Source organism: Passer domesticus, chromosome 2, assembly GCF_036417665.1.
Source record: "Passer domesticus isolate bPasDom1 chromosome 2, bPasDom1.hap1, whole genome shotgun sequence".
NCBI lineage: Eukaryota > Metazoa > Chordata > Aves > Passeriformes > Passeridae > Passer > Passer domesticus.
The window spans coordinates 117,141,867-117,165,022 of NC_087475.1; the positions used below are offsets into that span (position 1 = coordinate 117,141,867).

General features: G+C 39.9%; 1 protein-coding gene across 2 annotated transcripts in view; it reads left to right on the forward strand.

Annotated features, from left to right (window-relative positions):
- The first annotated feature begins 713 nt into the window (after window positions 1–713).
- The window catches only part of SAMSN1 (SAM domain, SH3 domain and nuclear localization signals 1), a 161,348-nt gene continuing 138,905 nt past the window's right edge, over window positions 714–23,156 (forward strand). The window contains exons 1-3 of one of the 2 annotated variants that reach the window (XM_064410907.1): window positions 714–776; window positions 5,391–5,449; window positions 8,545–8,658. The gene's annotated coding sequence lies outside the window, so the exon portion shown is untranslated. Of the gene's footprint in view, window positions 777–5,390; window positions 5,450–8,544; window positions 8,659–20,085; window positions 20,253–23,156 lie in introns of those variants that run through there. The other variant, XM_064410911.1, reaches the window with a different exon arrangement.

The window sequence follows — 23,156 nt, forward strand, 5'->3', positions numbered from 1 at the left end:
GACCAGGTGTCATAACGCTTACTGAGCCCAGAAGAACATAAAGCAGAGAGTGTAGAAGAACTACAAGGGAAAATCAGTGCAAAAGTGAAATACTGAAAATCAAAGACAGAAAATATGTGGAAAAAATCCTCAGAGAAGGAACAGGCATACTGCTTCTGTTGCTGCCTTTTCCAATAAAAAAGAGTAATAACCATTTTTTACTTGATTTCCACCTGACAAGATGACAAAAGAGCACTTGGAATGACCATGACAAGAGCCTATGTGTACCAAACCCTTACTAATTCATGTATTGATTTTTTTAGAAAAAAAAAAAGTCTAGCCTTTCATATGTCTGGTAAATGTAAACCAGTGACTTGAATTAGCAGCTGCTTACTCTTATATGCATACAGAGATGTGATAGTCTTAACTAGAGGGATTTGCAGCCTTATTACTTTTTATCTCTTTTGGAAAAGTTTAAATTGGGTGTTGAAACTGCAGTGAACCTTATTAAATACCTTCCCTATCCCCACTGGTTGCCTTAAGTGCACAGTAGCTCTTTTGTGTTGCTGCAAGAGGGATGAAAGATTTAGAAGCTCAAACCTGCCCAAAAGGCAGCAGGCACATGCAGATCTGGAGAGGGTGCTTTCTTATTTGTAACAATGCCAATGCTTTATTGTGATGCCTTGGAAGCATCTCTAGGTATTGATTCCGAAAAAGGTTGGCACGGGTTCAGCCCCAGTGAAAGCAACAGAGTCAGCTTTTCCAGCTTGCTTTTGAGGACTTCAGCCATCTATCAAGTAAGCAGGTTTTGCATATCTGGATGTATAATTCCTGTACAGCAAACAGTACAGCAGCATTTAGCTTAATCCCATAGCTGCTAATCTAATATATATTTCACACTTAACAGTTTTGGGGGTTTTTTTTCCTCCTTCAAAATGGATGCTCAGTGACTTCTTCCTTTGGGATTCAGGTTTCAACTTTAAACAACTGATTTTTTATTGCCAGAGAGGCTGTCAGCCCATTCATCATCATCCACGTGCCCCCTCCCATTGTGCCTGTGGATCTTTTCCCTTCCCTGGCTCACGCTGCGTAACCTCCTTTCCCTCCTACGTCACAGGCACTGCAATCCTTTTCCTTTTCTGTTCATGCCCTGCAATAATCTCCTGCTAACGCACCAGCTCTCACTAAGAGAATAAGCTCTGCCACCCCCGAGCTCAAGCAGCTTCCTCAATAATACCACATGATGGGAGATTACACGCTTAAAATACAGTTCAGTCTTAGCGTTTTCTTGCTCGTTGTAATTCAAGCCCTTCCTTGTGAGTTGTGACATGTCCCAAATCCCTGCCTCAGGCCTGTAACCCCTTGGCCTGTTTTTTGGGATGATCTGACTCCATACTGGACTTCCCACAAGTCTCCAGGCTGCTGGGAGGCACCTGAATGTGCCCTCAGCTGCCAAGGATGGCACATTACCATGTCCTTCAGCTAAGATACAGCCTTCAAAATAAGGCTGTGCCTTGGTTTTGCCCCCCAAATTTGCAAAATGATAAGCAAAACAAGTTGCATTTTTCAGTCCTCCAGTCCTAAAATGCAGCTGGTTATTCACCTTGTTTACCTCAGAAAAGCTGTGCCCATGCATCTACGTGTCCATGTTTATCTAGCTGGGAAACTCACAGCATTTTTAGTAAATATGGGAAGGATAAATCTTTGCACAGTATTTCTGGGAATACAGCAAGTAGGCTGATAAATGTGATTATCTTAGTATACACTGAGGATGGGGTCCCTGTACAGCTGTGTCACACAAACTCTAATTTCTTGTGCATGTACTGGGGTAGATAGGTGCTGTTTCATAAATTCTTTTAGTACTGAAACAATTTTAGAAATTTGATAAACTACTTCTTTTCATCTCTTAATTTTTAAACTGTTACTTTTCCTTGGACTCTGAAGCCTGGCAAGCAGATACTTCAGGTTGCAGAATTGTGTAGTAAAGCTTTGATTCATCATGCGGTCAGAGATCCATAAAACACTCTTTTCTTCTGGAAAGGATCTCATGTGGTTTTTTGTCTGTTTGTTTGTGTTTTTTGTTTTGTTTTGTTTGGATTTGTTTGTTTGGTTGGTTGGTTTTTTTAGTGGGGTTTTGTTTTGATTGGTTGGTTTTGGTTTTGGTTTTTTTTAACTGAAATAGAGTTATATAATAAAAACAAAGTTATGCAGGATGCCTGAATCCAGTCTGTGCTCTCCTACACAACTTTGAGAGGGATACTTTGCTCTATGATATGCCAGCTGTAAAATGAGAGTATTAGTTCTTGCCTTCTTTAGTAAGTCTATTTGAGGCAAGATAAATGTGAAGGGATAATTATACATTATTACTATGATAACACTGTGCTTTTTAATGTATGTTTTCATGCATAAGACTTCCTAAAAATCTTATTGTTATTCCACTGAATCATTCATTAGCCTTTTCTCTGTTAAAATATAGGTGTTTTCATTTTTTTACAAGACTGTATGATTTTGCTCACATAACTGTCTTTCTGGTGGGGACTTTCCACCACTGCTGAAGAAAAGGGGAGAGAATATATTTCTTTCTGAGCATGCTTTTCTTGGCAGGCTCAGGTGGATGAGACCTGGAATAACAGAGAAGAGTTTTAGGGTGGAATTATTTTTTTTTTTTATTTGGCTATCTAAAAATTTGCTGTCCAGTCAAAGTTAATTGTGCAGCTAAATATTTTCTAGTGAGTATTGAAGTCAGCTGTCAGTCAGCTCTAGAAGTATTGAGTCAGCTGTCAGTCTTCCTCATAGTCTGGTTATGCTTTTTGAGTCTGCCATAGAAACACTTTCAGAGATCCAACATAATGTGTGTTTTTCACATATGAAAAGAATGAGTTTTCTTTCTATTGCAGAGTTGTGATTTTTTTAATTCTTTTTTTTAACCTGGGTGTACAAGTTTCTGTATTTAAAAAGCATAAGTGGTTTTAGAGGTAGTAGAAATAATTCATCACAAGTAGTATTGTAAGGGAGGGCTAGAGCATACAATTCTTTCTTCTTGTGATTTCATTTTGTTGGAACCAAGAGTATGGCTAGCCAAGAGACAATTATTCCTGCCCCACTTCACAACTACCAACAACTGAAAATTCAGTTTTTTGTAGGCATTTATTTACAGGAGAGAATACTAGGTTTTTTTGTTTGGATGTATTTTCTGAGATGTAAAAGCTTTTAGCTGGATTTTGCTCTAAGTTTGAGCTGTGGTGAGTTAATTTTAAGGGCATCAGGTAGAAAAAAGTCAAAAAGTGGGCTTTGTTCTCTTTGTTGGTGTCTCTAGACTAGAACATGGTACAATTTAGGACCAGGGTTAACTTAATGTCATAAGGCAAAGCTGGACTGTGATCTCTATGCAGTGCTGGGTTTTATCAGCCTGAGTGGGACTATATGTGCAATACCATGGCTTGTTCAAGCCTGGCTGACTCCTTTGAAGCATTAGTAGAACACCTACCATGCTTCTTTCAGGGTTCCACATGAGCTTGCACTTGAATTTTATGGACTGTTGGGTGCAGAAGCTTGATCATCCACTCTGACAGCTGTATGGAAACTCCACAGGTCCAACATAATTTCTTCATCATTTTAGATGGCAAAATATGTGGCACAGGAAAGGGCTGCATGGTTGAATGAATGATAACCATAGGAAGTCTCTAACTGAGATCTATTTTTCCTGACTCCTACTCCATGGCCATGTCTTCCCTGACTCCACTGTCATGCTGTCATAATGTGCCATGTAGGCTTTGTTGTTGAGACAATACTGTTATGAAATAAATCCAATTAGAAAATGGAAATCCTCCCCTTTAACCCTGTTAGAAATTCATATGAAAGGCAGCAAGAGGCACTGTAACATCTTTACTATAAGTTTTTAAAAATACCTTTTATTCCTGGATTTATTGAGAAATTAAGTAGATTTGAGATGAACAAGAGAAAAGGTAAGCAATTATCAATATGATTTTAGGCCAGACAGTTCTTAAGACCTTGATTTGCTGAAAGACATCTGTAATATTACTTGAAGTCTCAATTTTTAAACCAGATATTTAAGATTTTAGATTTAAAATGAGCCTGGGGCTGTGCTTAGCCAGGGGCTGCAAACACCACCATGCACGTTTAAACTGCTGCTGCCCACTGCACCCAAGCTGAGTGAGAGAGCAGAGCTACCTCAGAAGGGGTATGAATTCTCCTAAATTGCCTGGGTATAAAGCTAGCTGGGTTGGCTTAAACTGCTGTTAAAAGCAGCTAAGGCATTAGATAATTGTGCTTATATTACTGTGATGCAAGTCATAGGAGACACTTTAATGTTTATGAGACAGCTGAAACACATTTAAGCAAATCAATAAAAACAATAACAATAGTCATTAAACTTCTTACGAAGTATGCAGGATGTACCAAAGTCTTCAGAAATTCTCAGAATTATTTTTGTGTTGTAGTGCTGAAATATTCAGTCAGGATTGGCAGGAACAGTAAACTACTGCTGGATTGCAATGACATTTCTACAAACATGTATATGGCATGTAGATTAATACCAAATGTGTCCTTCATTATTAATGCTACCAAAGTTATTAATAAAGTTTAGTTAAACTCTGAGACAGTCCCAGCAAAAAGACAACAGTTCAGTACAAAAAGATTATTTTCAATATGGAAAAAAATCTGTGTCAGATTAAAATTCATATTAGAAGGAATAGATGGATATGACTAAAACTGGAAAGCCCAGACTGTTCTCTTAAAGATGCTGCAGCCTGCTTTTTTCTGGTGAGGGTGACATATATGTTTGTGCTGTTCAAGGGGCAGTCTGCAGGGACAGAGGTGGGAGCTGTACACTGTATTCAGCAGGACCAAATTTGGATCCACCCAGGGACCACAGGCAGCATCGCTGTGAACAAGGAATGCATTTCTAAATTCTGCCAAATATGGTTTCCTTATAGCTCAAATAACAGAAAAAACCCCAGCCCAGACCTTGAATCAATAACTGTGCAGATGGCACGTGTGGGCAGTACATGAGAAAGTTTTTCTTACAAGTTTCTTTGAGTATCATCCCCCCATAGACTTTCTTTTACCTCAGTAGCCTTCTCACCTTTGCCTCTAATTTGCTGCAGTTTATCTAAAGGATTAAATTTAATTGGAATAAGAGATTGTCTGAGGATTTGTTCTAAACTATAACCTAGGAAATTTTGTTTGTGTGAAAATGAGGTGTGTTTTGAAAATGCAATCACATATTTAAATTACTGACAAATGTTATTAGAATTTGGTGGAGTCATGTGGCAGATAATTGATCAATGGTGACAATGAACTGGTGGAGCTACCACAAACCATGCATATCCACTGGGCATCATATGGTGCTGAAAGAGGAAAGACAATGCTTGGATGTTTGTTATTTGCAGGTGGAGAAGTGCAAGGATACAAGAGGGTTTGATCCAGCGCATTGAGGGGATTGCTGCAGGTACAGAGATGTGGAAGGGGCCACAGAATCTGAGTCACTTTTCCTGCCCTGCATCTGAAAACACGTCCTGTGCAGTGGCACCCAGCTGGAGGGGGATGGGAGGCTGGCTCAGCGTCAAGGGCTCGGCTCAGCATGTGCTATCTCATCCCAGACCAGAGCGAACATCCTGCCACTGCTGATCCTCGGGTCACCCTGACCCCAGCCTCTATTTATTGCCACGCCGTTCTGTTTGCTCTGCAGCCACGTGGGCATGGTGGATGTGATCTGCTGCTCAGAGGAAACGTTGTATGGGTTGAGCCCTCTCATGTCCTGGCTGGGCACTGACCCAATTGTCCACTTTTTCCCTGCTGTCCTCTGCATGGTTATTTGGGCTCCTCACAGCAATCAGTGTGGATCTGTGATCAACAAACTTATAGCTGTCCTTTTGAGTTCCACATGTGATGTGACAGAGTGGAACTGCACAACTTTTTCTGGGAATCTCTTCACCTACACTCAACGTTCTCAGAGTACAGTAGTCCTGACAAATTTTCCCCATTTTTCTAATCACCAGTGAAAACTTAGCAGCCTCTGTTGTGACAAGCGTTGGGAGCTGCCAGGCTGGGAAAGCATAAGGGGCAACTGGATGAACTGCAGTAAAATAAACACCATGATCCAATTATAGTCCTGTTCTAGGAATATGCACTTAAACGTTTTTAACTATGTTACTGGAAAATGAAGGTGACTGTCCAGAGATGGTAGAACTTAACATGCAATGAGTACTTTATTTAATGGATGTAAATCTCTTCTGTCACTGGAATAGCTCAGTGAAATCTGTGATGTCATTTAAAGAACTTGTTCAGAATTATTTGACAAAGCATAACTTCAATGTTTCTCCTTTAAGTTAAGCTTTCAATGAGATTTTTCAATACTTTTTTCTGAAGTCCTATTGCTTAAATGTGAAAGGTAAATTATGCTAAATTGAATTATCCTCTGATCAGGCAGCTGTTGCAGGCAAGACACTCCCCAGATTGTAATTTTTTTTTTTTTTTAATCTGTAAGGCTGCTTTTCAGGCTATTTAAATAAAATTTCATATGTTTCTGTACAGTTCACACTGCATAGAAATTGAATTGGAATAATTTTTTAAAAAAATTTAAATAGTTGCATGTTTAACCCCTGTCCAACAAATCTCCTAAACTTCACTCTGTATAATGGGAAATACAATCTGGGGCATAGAGGAGAAGCCAGATATGAGACAGATCATTATGAGCTCACATAAACAGCTCACAAGATAACTCCTGGGATCCGTTGCTGCAGTTCAGACAGATGGACAATGTTAGTGCAGTGCAGCCATTTCTGAAGCAGCAAACAACTTTTCAGCAAAATCCAAATTTTTCTACACATGATTTTGGTTTTTTTTTTTTTCAAGTTTCCTTTCTTTTGAGAAACTGGAAACATGGCTTGCATCTGCATTTTTATCAAAGGTGATGTCTTTCCGTGGACGGAAATTTGCCTCATGGTCATGGTGACACGGCCTTCCTTACGTAGACTACAGGAAAAAAAGAGGTGTTAACTGAGTTTTCAAAGTTCCAAAGCTGCTCCATAAAATCCTTCTTCATTTCAAACTGGTGTTGAACACAAATGCCCTAATTGTCTCAGCAAATCTGCAGCTGAAAGTGGTCTGCTGATGGTGTAAAAATCTGAAAACTTGGCTTTGCCATTTGAGCCAGTTCTGACACCCTGACTTATTTGTGAAATCTACCAACAAAATTAAATCTCTAAGGAAAAAGAATAATTTATGTTATTTGCACCAGAAATTCTACTGCAAAATATTAATGTAATGAAATTTCTTCTCTAAGTTACAATGTTGTAACAATGAGGGATTTTTTAGACTAGTCTTTGAAAATCAGCAATGAAGTTTCATTAAATTGAAGGGTGAAGCCTTTCAAAAGCAAGTTTCAGTCCAGAAAGGAGATTTCAAAGACCGTGCTTTTTGTTGGGATAGCTGAATAACAGGGTACCAAGCCCAGGACAGCAAACCCTGTTGTGAAGGAAGATATGTTGGATCAGGGTTGGGGTTATGCCACTGTGGTTTGTGCCCCTCCTATTTCACCTGTATCATGGGCAGAGCAAACTCACCTTTGTCTAAAAAGTGGTATGTGGACATACAGTAAGATGCAGCTGCAACAATATATTTTTCTTTAAGTAAAAGTAATAGCAGTAGAAATGTTCCCAGAGAAATACTGGAGTAGAAGGTATGACTGCAAACAGTAGCAGATGGGATGATAACACAGCCACTTTGAATTCTTGTAGTGTTTAGTGGTCTACAATGAAATAATTTGACTTAAAAAAAATCAGATGTCAGTGGAGTTTTTTTCCAAGTCACCACATTCACTGACCTTTGCACTGAGTGTTCTCTGTGAGCCTCTGAGATGGGGCACATGCAGCATGTGGAGTCCCGTGTCATTTTGGTCATCATTCTCTGCTTGACATTTCTTATGTTCCTAAGTCAGAATGCCCCAGATTAATGAGGCATTTGTTCTCAATCAAGAAGCTATTTAAGAATACATTTTTAATTATAATGAGTTGAATATGATTAATTATTTCTACATGGCTTACTCATATTTTTGGATAATTCAAAGCAGAATTTTTTTCCACTGTGCACTCCTAAATCTTATCAGAATTCATATTAGTTATCACCCTTTGTTTATCGAAGTGAATTGTCTTCATGAGGTTCTGCTGTGAACTTTGAGAAATTTGCCTGGAGCTCTTTGCTATAATCACCTTCAATGTTCTTTGTAAAATGAAAGAGAGGGCTAACACACAAACTGGTTTCAAAAGAAGTGTGTTTAAGTTAATTTACGGGGGGTTTTGAAAGACCCCATTGTTTTAGGACTGCCCATCCCACAATTGTTTCTGATAGGAGCATGTAGCCATTTTTATGTTCTGTCCTCATCCTTCCCTTGTTCTCTGCTAATTCTTCTCTTCTAGGTCAGATGTGTCTTCAGAAGAAACTGTGTTTCAATGGCCAGTACATTCCAAGCTGGACCAAGTTGTTCCCTCCATGTGTGCTCCCTGAATGAGGGATGAGAGTCCTGCCATGTGTTTTCATTTGCAGAGTTTGCTCCAGACTTTTTTCACACACTGAAGAATTTCCGTTGGTTGCTGTTCTTGAAAAGACAAAAGGCTTAGTACTTTAGGGGCCTGGGTCTTGAGGGACTACGTGAAAACCGTGAGTTTTATGACCTTTCATTTCTCTTGGTGTTGTAGGACATAATTTTGGCACATAACCTAATGGTGGTCAGCACACCAGATTCTGAGCTCAGACAATTCTGTCCTCATAGGGGGAGAAGGGCTTTTCTCTCCTCTGAATTAGTAAATCATCAAATTAAAATGAGCCCTACCATTCACATAAGATTTGTTGTTTGCAGAGATTGAAAATGAATCATCTGCAGAAGGATTTGGGTGCAGAAGGGGAGGCTCTTTCCCATTTCATATCACCTCTGTCTGCAGCTATCAGAGAGATAATCTGATCATCTCCTTACAAGACACATCATCCTTTTATTATGAGGGTCCATCCCAGTAAGATAATAGACATGAAAATGCTACAATAAAAGGATAGTAAAAGCCCAAAATGCTTGTTAGAGCTGTCTGTAGATGGTTTGCTCTTCACAAGTTTTTTCACAAGTTTTGTGTGAAATGTACTCTGGGCAGCTGGCATCCAGCTATCTTTCTTGGCTCTTTCCATTTTAGATGAGCAGGAGCTACATTATGAGGCAAGATCCATTTGTTCTAAAGGACCCATTAGGTCTAAACTTAGGGGCTATAGCATCAGATTATGTGCTATCTGTGGGTGGCTTTCTTGTAGCATATGGTGATTGAATCTATGTTCTCTTGTTCTCTTCTCATACTGAATATGTCATGAGGAGCAGCAAATCTAGAAGAGCTTTCTCTGTTGGAAAGACATTCAAATTACTTTGATTTTTCCTGGTATCTATCATGGCAGTATGTTCCTGCAGGGCAAGGGACAGAGCTTTGTCAGCTGGGCTTACAATAAAAGGGCACAAGTGGTGCAGAAGGACTTAGCAGAGAATGAAAAGGAGGAAAAGCAAATGAAACAAACCATAGTAGAGTCATGACAAAGTGTAGAGATTATGAAAACATCCAGTACCTGCCCCTTGCCCCACCCCCAGTGCAGTGTGTCACTCAGGGCTCTTCTCACCAGTGCCAGTGACTCATTTTGGAGAAATTTCAAAAGTTAGCACCTTTCCCTGTTCCTCAGTGGGGAGGTCACCACCGTGTTGCAAAGGCAACAGATCTGAATGTGTGACTGCATATAAACTACCACAGATTGTGGCTGGTTTGCTTTAATTTGAACTTCTGCACAGTACATTAATACACAGAGCAGGAGAATGAGACAGCAGGAGGGTGGAAACACTTGGCTGTATTGCCAGCCAGGAGGGCAGGTGGGGAGGGTAATCCTCTGACCTTCCCAGTGCAACTTGATGGTACTCTCAGGTCAGAGCTCTTGTTCTAGAAAGCACTTCTCCTACCCTGGTTGTCAGAGGGTGAATTTTGCATTCAGAAGTGCTTTTGTATAGATGCATGACTGTGAAGGAGGTGACATGATGGCAGGAATGAGTAAAGAAATACTCTGAAGTGCTGGCTTTGGACTCTGTGGCTACAAATGCACCATCAAAAAATCCCCAACAACCCAGTTTCAAAAGAGTATAGTATGTGTTAGCAGTTTTACATGGGAAGTTTCTTTTGCTGCAAAGAAAAACAATGTTTTAGCCTGAAGGTTAAGAACAGCAAAAGCCTGTTTAAGTTAGCCCATAGAAACATGGATTAGCTATAGTTAAAACAAAAGGGCATATGTGGAGACTGATAGAGAAGCAAAAGTGAACTAGAATAGTTCATATCTCACTGAGTCTGAAAGTGTATGCTCCATTTAAAATGATAATTTATGGGTGTCTGATTGCCAGGTATTCAATTTGGTCCTGGAATCACTTGAACTCAGATTATATTTGTGAAACAGTCATGCTTTGCACAAATATTGTCAGTGTCAGCTGTATTGAACAGTCTGTGCTTTTTATTTTTCTTTTTGTATTAAGCATAATTATAATTAGTTGAGTAAAATGGCAATTATGTCCAAAAGGGACCTCTTCCAATAAAAAATTACACAATGCTACCTATTGCAAGTCTCATAAGTGGCTCCATAATCAGATTCAGTCATCCTTTCCTCTCTCTCGATGGCCTGTAACCTGCAGAATCTGTTGTTAATTTGTGAGTTTGTGGTCTGAACGGAGCTTGCAGAGAGGGTCATGCAAAGTTAATGCCAAGCACCCTCTGCAGAGAGCCTGGTGAAAACACAGCAGGGCTGGCCCAACTAGACCCTTGCCTAAGGTCAACATCTTCGGCTGAACTTTGGAACCTTTGGACCTAGTAAAGTAGTTCTGCCAGAATAGCAAATATTTCCTGCTGAGCTGAACTTGAAAGAGCTCAAGAGCTGGTCACGTAAAGGAGAGAGAAAATGTTTATCAGAATAATCAAGAAAAGCTTCTCTTTGCTGTGGTCCTCGTCTGACAGTGTAAACAAGGGAGCAAAATTATAAAGAAGAGATGCTTGTATTAATGCTTGATGAATGATAGGTTAAATGGAATATCAGGTCATGCAAAGTCTGTAGGAAAATTAAAAACTGAAAGAGTAATTTAGAAACCTGCAGGTTCATCGCAAAGTGCATTTTATAGACACAGTGGTGAATATTGGTCTCTGAGAAAGGTCTGGAAATGCAAAGTACAGGGTATGTCCCAATTAGAGAAATTTTAGAGTGGACCTAAATTTAAAAGCTAATTTTTCAAAACTGAGTAGTGCTCCCAAGCATGGGTCAGGTGGAGCAGAATGATCTTGAATTCTGTTGTGAGAGTGAGATGGGCAGACCTAAAACTTTCAAAAGTGAGAGCTTGTAGTGATTTTGGTGAGGTTTGTATCAAAGAACAGAGTCACAGGCCTTTCAGGTACACAGCAAGGGCTTTTTGCTTGTGCGTACAGCAAGCCTGAAATGCTGAGCTTCAACATCTTCATAAATGAAGCAGGACTGGGAAATGAGCTGTTCTGGGAATATTTGAACTTTAATAAGCTGATCTTCAATAAAAAGACCACTCACACCATTGCAATCCAAAACTCACATTATAAGAGATTCCCTAAGGAAGGCCCAAATTAGAATTTGTTGTTTTTCAAGATTTTCAAATCCATGCATAGCAATCTATTATCTTCCAAGCCAACAACATTTCCTATTTAGTTGCATAAATACTTATCCTGGCCATTAGACACGGGACAAATACTAAAAACAAAAGCAACCTTTTTGTTGGCTTTTCCTCTTTTTGGAAACCTTCGACCCACACCAATTAGTATCAGATGCTTTGCACCTATTGAATACCCTCCAGGGAGCTCCCATAGCTCAAATCTCAACTGTGTTATATAAAACCAGATATATTTTAGATTAGCTGTTTTTTAGATTTTCTAGCAGCATAGTTTTCAAAGGGTCAGCAGGGAGATCTTTGTCTTTAGAGAGTGAAGATAGTGAGAACACCTATACTTGACACATTCCCCATTGTCAGAGCTGTGAACCTGAGCTTGTGTGAAATAAACTGTGCAAAAAGTCCTGCCGAAGAAACATCTGCCACAAATGTTTCAGTAGGGAAAAGATACTGCCTGGCTGAAAAATGTAGAACAAATTCACAAATGCAGCATGTTGCTGTTTAACAGATATACGTGGCCTTAGGGACCCATGTGGCTCCATTACTCGTCCAAAGTTCAAAATAAAGAGAAAAATAAGTTTTGACAGTCACTTCTGAGGGAAGTGATAACAGATCAAAGGACTTGCTTTTATTGCGATATTTTCATCATTATGGAAAAGAATCACTTTGGACTTTAGCTGCTGTTTGAAATCTTTACCTTTTAATAAGTGAACTCTGTAAATGTAGCTCAGAGAACAAAGGTTCCTCTTTTACAGTTAAACTTTTAACCCTTGAGGTTGAATTGGTGGAGACCAGAGGGAAAATCCACTGTGTTTTCACTGAACTTTTTACCCTTTGAAAAAAGCTGAACAAGTTTAAAGTTCATACACTGAGCAAGAGGTCTCTACTGGGGATTTCTGGTATTATTAACTTCCTGACCTCAGATAATTAAAAGGGAAGAGTGGAGGCAGTGCAGACTTTGACTCAACTTTGAACTTTTAACCTCTTGAGGAACGTTTTTAGTGTTCAAGTGGTACACACAGTAAACTCTCTTATTAACTTTCTTTAACCCACGGACACGAAAACTGTCAGCAGGCCAAAATTATCCTTTGTCCTTTATGTCATATTTCTATTTGTGCAGCAGTTAAAACTCTAGGGGGATGTTGTTTGGATACAAAAAGTGACAGAGACAACTCTTTTCCAGGAACTGGCGAGTACAGTAGACAAGCAAAGGGAGAAGCAGCCGTGAATCCATCGGGCACTGCAGCAGGGTTTGTAATTCACTCTGCTGGGTTTTACCTTTAGGACATACACTGGTGTTTTAGTGTTGCCCCTCAGCAAAATTTTCCTTACACTCTGTAAGGTGTTTCATCTCTCTCTCCTACTGGGCTTTGCTTCCTCAAGCATTAAAAACAGTGATACTCAGCAGCCCAGAAGATTATGGATTTATTGACTAGGAAATAATCAAATAAGTGGCACTGTGAATTCTGTATTTAAGAACATAAATTTTACTTCCTCATGGCTGCAATATAAATAAAAGAAAAAAACCCCATGTTGCTTCTTGTCTTAGCAAGATGGAGATTATCTGTGATCAGTTTTTTTGTCATGGATACTATTTACTGTGAACTAGTCTGGGGGAAAATGTGGGAAGTTGTAAAATTTTCACATAAAAATTCCTAGCATTAGTGTTATTGGGAGCTAAAATAAAATTATTGTGAATCCATGTAGTCAGAGGTAAAAGAACTTAGCTGAAAGAAATTACAAAGAATATTGGAAGAAAATATTTCCTGAAAGAAAGCTGTAAGCTTCTGAGACAAAATGTCAATATCCTCTCAATTTTTAACCACAAGAAAGGAAGAACACAAGTGAGTTTATATCTTATGGTTCCCTAAGCGTTTACTGCATATTGTGGTGTGTCCAATCATAACCATTTTTTGTCATCTCCACTAGGAACTCAACAGTGTTCAGTGTAAATTGTAGCATTCATTTCAGTTTTCTTTAGCTGCAAAAACACAATCAGAAAAATAATACAAAATGTCTTTTGGAAGCAGATGTGCCAGAGCATGAAATTGCTTTATTAAGATTATTAGATTAGCAGAAAAATCTTGAGGCTGGCTAGATGTTGTGGCAAGTATGGATGCATGCACCTTGAAAGCATTGAATTTGGAAGATTTTTTAAACCCCTTGTTTAAAGTCAGCCAAACACTGAAAAATAAAAAACCCAAAACCCAAAAATCAAAGTGTTATTTAGGGGATCATCCTGTAAGTCCCAGAGAAAAAGACCTCTTGAAAATTTTGGCAAAAAATGGGCTTCTACCTGGAAAGGCACTAATCAGTGTGGTTTTCTATTATTTTTCATTGCTTTTCTACTATTCAAAATATTGTGTACATTACCAGGTAGTGTGACACAGTTCAAACAGGTCTGTGAAGTGAAATTGAATGGGCTAAAACCTGATGTTTGTGCTGTATTAGTCAAAAAACCATAGTGAAGGGAAGAGTACTTGAGTTACTACATATGAGAAAATTAATTTCTTTTTCTCAAATGTAGATTTAAACATAAATTTTCTCATGTCCTGCATGGGGACATGGACACCTCTTCAGGGCACAGTGGAAGGGAGATAGGGACCTGCATATACAATCCAGCTTTCTTCTGTTCCATTTGCAGAGTAGAGTGAATCCTTTCCTTGTGCCTTGGTCCCAGAGGAGACCATGAAAACCATGGCAAAGTCTCATGCTTGGCTGGGCTGGTCCCTCCCCTGCTGCCCCAGCAGCATCAAGCAATCCTCAGGCTGTGCAGGATTTCCCTGCTGCCTTTGCAACTTTTAGCTCTGAAGGTTTTCCAGATTTTCAGCTGCAAGGTAGGAGGCTTCAAAGTCTGATCACCAGGCCAAAGTGGTAATTTTTTCATGTGGATTGCAAAAATCACTCTTAGAACAAAGTCTCAAGTCCTCCAGATGAGCTTAAATCCATGCTAAAAATTAGGAGGTTAGTAAGAGCCTGTATCCTAGCAGGTTACCCAGATTTTATTTGTTTTTCAGCACAGATACAACAGTGTGTTTTTCCCTGCTCCAGATCACTGAACTGCTTTAGTGCAGCTTTTCCCAAAAGCATTCAGCTTGCAGTATGTGGCTGGCACAGAAAATTTCATCTGGAGCTAGACAGGAGAAGTTTGGCAAAGTTACAGGCAATTGATAGCAGGGTGTTCATCATAACAAACATTGGGAAACCTTGCTAGCAGCCCCTCCTGCAATCTCACAGTTCCCACGCGGAGACAGGACATGTAAAATCAGTGTGAGTGTGTTTGCATGTGAGCGTGGGGATGGATGGATGGTGTCCACCTGCACAGGAGCTTGTGGGTATTGCACATGGAGAGCTCTTCAGGAGGTAATTATATGATACAGGAAGATGTCATTGGGACAAAATTACACTGGTGGGTTTTTTGTTTTGTTTTGTTTGGGATTTTTTCTTGTGGTTTTTTGTTTGTTTGTTTGGTTTTGTGGGGTTTTTTTTTCCCTGAATGGAGAATACAACTATTATAGAAAGAGATAAAATATAAGCCAAATAATTATTATCATCTTTATTTAATTGGAGAGCAGAAGTTAGATGGTTTCATACTGAAACCATGTCAGGATAAAGTTTTCAAAGTAGAAGTGTTGTTGTCAGTCCTGCACTCAACCTGTAGGTCAGTACCTTTATCCCAGGCTGAATGCAGCTTTTCTTTTCACTGCTTTCTGCATGGGTGTGTGATGGACAGAGTTTATAAAAATTGGAAAGCAAAATTCTCACCTGGCCCTGCACACTGAAACAAGAATGAAAGAGGAATCCTGGCAAATGTCACATCCCACACACTCTGCCCTTGAGTCCTTCAAAGCCAAATGTCCAAGGCTCAAATGTATTGCGTGGAAGGAAGGAAGAGGAATTAAAAAACCTGCTCCAGCTTGCAAAGGGATTCTTACAGCCTAATTCTGTTCAAGGTGAAGGACAGAAGGAGATATAACTGATTATAAACCCTGGTTAGGCATCTGGGGGGGATAGCACCCTCCTTACTAGAGCCAAATGGGAAGGCCACCCCTAGCCCTAGGCATGTTAGCCAGGGTGAGTAACAGCAGTGACAACTGGCAGTGCCACTTCTGTCCTTTCCTGGCACAGTTCTGCCCTGCCTGCAGCTGCCCTTGGCTGCTTCAAGTGATGCCTTAAGAAGCTGGAACAGAGGCTAGACAAAGTTAAGGGGAATAAGGAGGATATTTATTGAAGAACCTTCAAAGGCAGTACTGGAGACACAGTTGTGGCTCTGCCTGGGGCTCCAAGATGGAAGCAAAGGAGGGCTTGGTCACAAGATCTCACATTTTTATAAGTTTTGGTCCATTAGTATATTGGAGCTAATTGTCCAATTACAGCTCCAGCCCATGAAGTCCCATCCTTCTTGTTTCTTTCTCTTCAGTCCACATTGTTTATGCTCTTGGGCCTGAGATCTGGATCAGTTGTCCTTGGGTCCCCAGCTAGAGAAGGAATTGTTTTGTCTACCTACCCTGTGAAGAGAGCTCACTATCCTCTAATATGATGCCCAGACCCACACTCCAAAGCAGCACAGAATCTGAAAAAAAAAAAAAAAAAAAGCTGAAACCTGAGGCAACACAAGCATGGTTCAGAGGGGCTGACTGATGATTTGAGGGCCAAACACCAAGTCTGTAACAGAACTTGATCCTATTAAAACTTCCTCCTGCTTTACCCCTCACACCAAATGATGATGCAGCCTTGGGAAGACCCTGATTTACAGTGCCCAACAGGAGGAGTGATTTCAAGGAGTGTAAAGGAGAAAGGTTTGGCAATAAAAAGGAGCCATACAGGAGATTGAGGAAGTGATTCCTTGGCACCCAGAAATCAGGCTCTTCTGAAGGTGTGGGTTTCATCTCCTCATTGTGTTTCTGAAAGGCAAGCTTAGAAAATCTCACCTTGGCTCATTTTTATTCCTCAGCTGCTGCTGTCTTAGATTACATGTAATTCCAATAACATGCAAAGATTTGTATGTAGTGACTACTACTTATGCCAGCTTAGCTGATGGATGTGTGTGTCTGTTTTTATTAGTTTATGACTCTGCAGAGAAGACATCTGAATGTCCACGGGGATGAAAAAGACATGATCCCTGATGAAAACTGCTTGCAATCAAATTTGGGAATTGATCATGAAGGATGACAGGACACACTGGTGTATAGATGCAGGCTGAGTAGGAGTTTTATTAGAAAAACAGACTGCATGCTTATTAAAGCATTCTTTGTTTATAGTGGGTTGGAAAAAGTTTTCTGTTTGGTTGGAGTTTGTTCCCAAACTCCAAAGTTTTCTGTTTGGTTGGAGTTTGTTCCCATGCAAGTAGGTCTGTGGGGTTGATCCATTGCTACAGGCATTAAAAATGATGTGCCTTGAGTTTGTGAAGTAGCCAAGCAGATACTGGTGTAGAAATCAAAGGAAACTTTAAATTGAAGATTGAAGGTCATCCCACAAAGCTGAACTTCTCATAAGCCAACACCACATTAAAAAAGTTCTCTCCTGTTTCTCCTTCTCTTCTGTGCCATGGCTGCATCCCCAGCAGTTTAGCAGGAGAGCATTCCAGTCAGGTTACCAACTACATTTCAGACCTTGTTGGCTAAGCTGCCTTCTGGCAGAGGGATCTCCCTCCCTTGAATGGTATTTTTTGCCAGGAAAGGAGAGCATATTACACTCCACTGCACAAACTATAGAACCATACAGAGCAGGGACCCATTAATGGTCTTTTTTGTCTTCGTGTCCAAATTTCTTGTAATTTGCTTATTCTTTTTTTCTCACAGCAGTGGGACTTCTTACACAGAATAAAGATCAAAGCATGTTTTTTATATCATGCCTTGTGCCTAACCAAAGCCAGATAATGAAATGTATTACTTCTTGTGTTCTTTGGTGAAGTTGCTTAGGTGGGGACAAAAGACATGTGGCCTTATTTTAGAGGAATAGAATGTTTAAATCAGAGGTGCTAGTGAACAAGAAAACAAATAGCAAAAGAAATGTTCAGGCTTCAAAAGAAGATATTTTGAATAGAAAATGAACAAATCACAACTGATCAGATTTTTGTTCTTATAAAAAATTTAATTGTTTCACGGTCTCATCAATTGTTTTTTAAAAAGCATCTTAAGGCATAAGTGCATAGAATAATTCATATGATAAAGTGCTAAAATCTGAGCCTAAAATCCTACCTTACTGGCCATAGGATCATCAGGACTTCTGGATGTTGTACTAAAGGAATACTTGTTTGTATGTGTGGGATTTCTGATGTTTATTACTATTCCCAAGGCTTCATTTTTGACCTCCCACAAAAGTCAAATCAAAGCACAAAACAGTTGTCTGTGACCATGGTGAGGATACCACAAAATCAGTGGTCACAAGTAGTACAGAAAAGATTATGTCAATTCTATGCCACTGGAAAATTGCTGCTAGTAGCTCAGAAATATGTGCTTTATTTCCTCTTGTAAAGGACCCTTATTATTCTGAAAATACATAACTATAATGAATTAATATTTATCCAGCATCACACATTGTCAGAGAAGAAGCAAATTAAATAATTGGTATTTTGTAAGTTCTCACTATTTAAGGAAATTAAGGTAAACGGTAGTAAAAGGGAAAGTTCAACAAAATCAAAAAGAGGAGCTGTGAGTCAGAGCCAGTGAAAGAACATCAGGAGTCATCATTTGGCTGGAATTCTGGCTGTATCCCAGCTTTCCCTCTCAAGAAATGCAGATTCACTCTCCTTTTAGAGCACATTACCACCTAAGCAAAAAAATCCTCTCATCTCTGCTAGTCACAGTTGTAAATTTGACATGCTTGCCTTGCTGGCGGATACACACCACATTTAGCATTTAACAAAGTGCATTCATGTTGGGCCATAAGGTGTTTTTGTAAACAAGAACCCTGTCCACTGAATAATGGTCATTTTAGTGTTATAAGGGACTTCATGTTTTGTTTCCAAGCACTGATACACCTAATGCAAACAGCCTTCCTCAAGGAAGAAAGGGGAAAAGGAAGACTACAGAAAGCAGTGTATGAAAACTGTGTTAGGATCACCCCAAGCCAGCCTTTTCTCCCAGAGGTGATGGGCCCAGTCCTGCACCCTCCCTGGGTGTGCTGCCATTTTCTCCTTTTTGGGTAGCAAGCCCTGATCTGTAAAGTTCAGGGTGGCACAGGATTTGCAGCCAGTTCCAGGAACCTGCTGCCACTCCCCGGGTCAGCTCAATGTTGTTTTCATCAGAAGTGTCACTGCAGTGGGGAGAACTTGTTATAACGAGTTTCAGGAGGCATTGACATAATCAGGTCAGCTGGAGGTGCATAAACAAGGGAGAAGGGAACAAAACCCGTTGAGAAATGTATATCTTTCTATCAGTTCCTGGTAGACATGAAGTAAAAAGCCTTTGCTCTCACCTGCTGGCGTGGCATCCTTCCTTCTCTCCCTTTTCTCTTTCTGGCTGTAAGGCATTTTCATCACTGCAACCTGACAATCCAAGGACGTTTTCATCCATTGCTTGGATCTTAGGCAAGTCTTTCCTTTCTTCCTGTTGTTATCATGGCAGGCGGATTTTTTTAATAGTCTGCTTAATGGTGATATAACCCCCACTGTGGGGATATCCATCAGTGAGACAGAGAGAGAACAGGGCCTCTCCAGAGGCTGCAAGGCTTCTGGGGAGGGAAGAAGAGGGAATTTAAGGGAATATTGTATGCTACAGGAACATCTACAAAGGCTGAGTCTCTGATGATGAAAATATTACTGGGTTTTTGTATTTTTCTCCTCTTGTGAGCCAGTTGACAGTTATTCATGACAACCGCGATCTGAAGAGAGCCAGAAAAAATACCATGTTATGTAATTTGCAAATGGAGATGGCACGTGCTAATGCGAACTTTGGTTGATTATAGAACACTCTGCTATTACAAATGAGGCTGAAAAATACTTTTTCAGTAAAAAAAAAAGTCTAAAGGCATTGAAATTACTGGAGAATCTTCTTTTCTGTTGTGACACTACAGATATCAGAAGCAGGGCCTGCAGTCCTGGCTGAAAGATGAAGCACTCTGTATTTATGGGGCATTTAGAGTACATACATGCAATCATGCATGGCAATGTTTAACACAGTCTCTTGCTATGTTACTATAAGGTAAGTGATTTAATGAAGAGGAAAGATGGCAGATTCTGTCCCTTATGCTGCCGCTCTTTGTGAGCAAATAATTCTTCCTCCAGAGGGAAAGAGCTTGGAAAATATAAAAAGGAGCCTTCATCAGTCCCATCTCCTTTAAAAATCCAAATTAGTAAACAAAGGAAGAGGCTTGTATGAGGGAAATGGGAAACATATTTTCTTCATGAGAAATCTGGTTTTTTGTGGCCTGCTGCAGCACATGTGAGAACTCCTTGTTTAAAGGGACCGGTTTGAGGCAGCCCTGTTGGGGAAAGCTGGAGATGCTCTGCAAAGAAGATGCAGTTGGCAGGCTGGGTACTGTGACCTTCTATTTACAGCTGGAGACTGCCTTTGACAGTAGTGGGCGAAGATCTGCAGGGGTTTTGGATAAGACTGATGTCCTTGTAAGTACAATCTCCTGCTTCTGGCAAGAGAGTGGCAGTGTATCACTCTCTGTATTTGGATTATTACCATGCTTTCTACCTACTTACACTTCACTTGCAATTTTGGATAAGTAGAGTCATCATGTTCATTTTATGCCCCAAGGTTTTGTCTGGTACAGCTGTGTAGTATTAACAGCTGCTGGTTTTTGTTACAGAAATGGCTGCATTTTAGGAATAGGCAGTGAGATTTCTGCTGTACTGTTTGTTCAGCCAGTTTGTGCAGCACTCTTTAGATCCAGGTGTGCAAAATAGTACTTAATAATATTTATCTTACAATTATAGTAATAATAGTTTGATAAAAAAATATTATGATGTACGTTTTGATGTGCAGTTCATTACTGATTTCTTACACAATATGAAGAAAAATCTCAGGCTTATGTTGCTGAGCCTCATTGAACAAAACTGCAGAACTAGAAATTAGATTCCCATTCTGCAGCTTAGTCATTAAAATATAAAAATACTCTATTACTTGTATTTACATTCTTGCTGCAAAACAGGTCACCCTGCCCTTTGAGTTGTTTTCCACAGAATGGGCCAAAACTGTTCCCAGGGTGACTCCTTTGACTCCAACACGGTTGCACAAGAGATGACTGTAGTTCACAATTCTGCAGAATAACTCTATTTTGATTAGAGATAAAATGTTAGTATTTGGGTGGAGTCCTAATCTTGCCTTCCTTTTTTCTTTTTCTTTTTCTTTTTCTTTCTTTTTCTTTTTCTTTTTCTTTTTCTTTTTCTTTTTCTTTTTCTTTTTCTTTTTCTTTTTCTTTCTTTTTTTTCCATTGACATTAATTGGAGCTGGAATAGACATTTAGTTATAAGAAAGGAAAAAAGTGTATTTCATCTACTTTCTAGCCATTGTACAGTAAACATAAGGCTGTAAAGGACAGCAAAATCAGAAGATAAAATAAATGTCCTGTGCTAGCTGTGCCTTTCTCTGTAATATCATTCCAGGCTGAAAACACAAATACAATTCTGCCACAAGCACAGGAAAGGAGTTGGGTTCCTTTGGCTTACTCCTTGTCTGAGCTGGGAGCACTGGGTAAGGATTGGCAATGGGAGGGGACAATGTCACAGAGGAGGCACCAAGAGAGCCTGGTGTGGGTGTGAGCACCCCCAGGAGCCCTCTGGGAGAGGCTGAGGGCACCAAAAACCTTTTCTGCCTTGCACAGTGGGACACAGACTTTCAGTGAGAGATGGAAGTAGAGAACGGCGTGAAGAAGAGGGATAGAGCTAACTGGGAACACAAATATGATGAATGAGAGACTTTCTAGAGATTATGGGATTGAGAGAAAGGTCTGAGGTGCCTGAGGATGAGACAGTGGAACTTCTTTTGTACAAAGATTGGGAAGGATGACTGGAGCCACCCATCCAGTGCAGCAGGAACACTTTCAGTGGACAACTGATTTAATCACTCTGCCTCTGCATGAGAGAAACTGGCCAAGATAGTCATCTTCCCATTGTCTTGTCTCCAATTACTTTGCCATAGACAGGGACCTGCAGTGCCCCAGACTGTGTCTGGTGGCAAATAAATAAATCTGATTGACTAGTGCTGTGAACATTAATTCTGTGGAGTAGCAACAGCGTGGCATTGCCCTTTGCACACGCAAGGACCAGTAAAAAATATACTATAGCACTTTTCTTCCTGATGTTTAGCTGGAAGTAACATTAAAAACCTCAGCTCCTCCCAGCAGGTCATTAAGCCCCAGGAAATACCCCATCCCTCTATCGTTATTGCTTAATTATTTTCAGCTCTGTAATCTAATTTGCAGTTTGACTCTGTGTTGATTCTAGCTGCCGTATCATAAACTTTGCAGCACAGGAAATGTGACGCAGGGCTGCCTCTGCTGACGTCTAAACCTTTTGGTGAAAAGCACCTTTTTACAAGCCTGCAGCTTCAGGAAATCACTCCTTTTCTAGAAAGCCTGAAACCTTTAACGTTCTGGAGAATTCGCTTTCTCCTGTTTTCTTGCAAAAAGCTTTGATAGAGAGTTTACAGCGCAAAACCGAGTAATGAAGGACCTTTTGTTATGTATGTGCCATTCCTCTTTGGTTTGAAAGCAGGATGTTAGAGAAACATGTCACACAGAGGAGCTGTTAACATATTCATTCTATTTTAATTAATTATAACATATGCTTCAGGTATTCTAGAAAACAAGGAAATAAACCCATAGCTGTGAAGGGAAGCTGTCTGAATCTTGGAATTGCAAATGAGATAAATTAACAGTTGAAGCATTTAAAGCTTGAAATACTTTTAAATAAGGGCATAAATCAGATAGTTTTATTTAAAAAAGAAATAACTGACTTTTTGCAACCTCTATTTCCTAACTGGTTTCTCCAGAAATCTCCAAAATCTAACGGGAAATTAGAGCCACAGGGAGCCGTCTGCTTGAGGTATGTCTCATCAAGACTCTCATTTTTATGTCTGGAATTGTTTGACAAAATGCAGAGACAACACACACAGTCCATAGTACGTGATGCTTTTGAGCTGAAATGTTTGTATGGATATATGTTAGGCACGAGAGCCTGTGGGAGGGCACTTAATCTGAAAATAAGCAAAAAGGGAAGGGGTCTCTGAAGTGTAAGCCTCCAGGAAAAGCCCTCAGAAAAGGCACTGGAGGAAATAATCGAGACAATGAGATGAGAATGTGGGAAGCATATAGAAATCAGTGATCAGCAGTCTAGAGAATACATTTTGGGTGAATATCCTTAATAAGTAGAAACTACTGCAAACAAAATTGTATTATGGTTTTCTTGTAGCTCTTTTTTTTCCCAACCCTTTCATGAATACCTCTGAACCTTGGCTTGAAACCAGGTTAAATAAACCTTCCTATTGTTTTGCTACAGGTCTGTCTTGTGTCAAGGTGC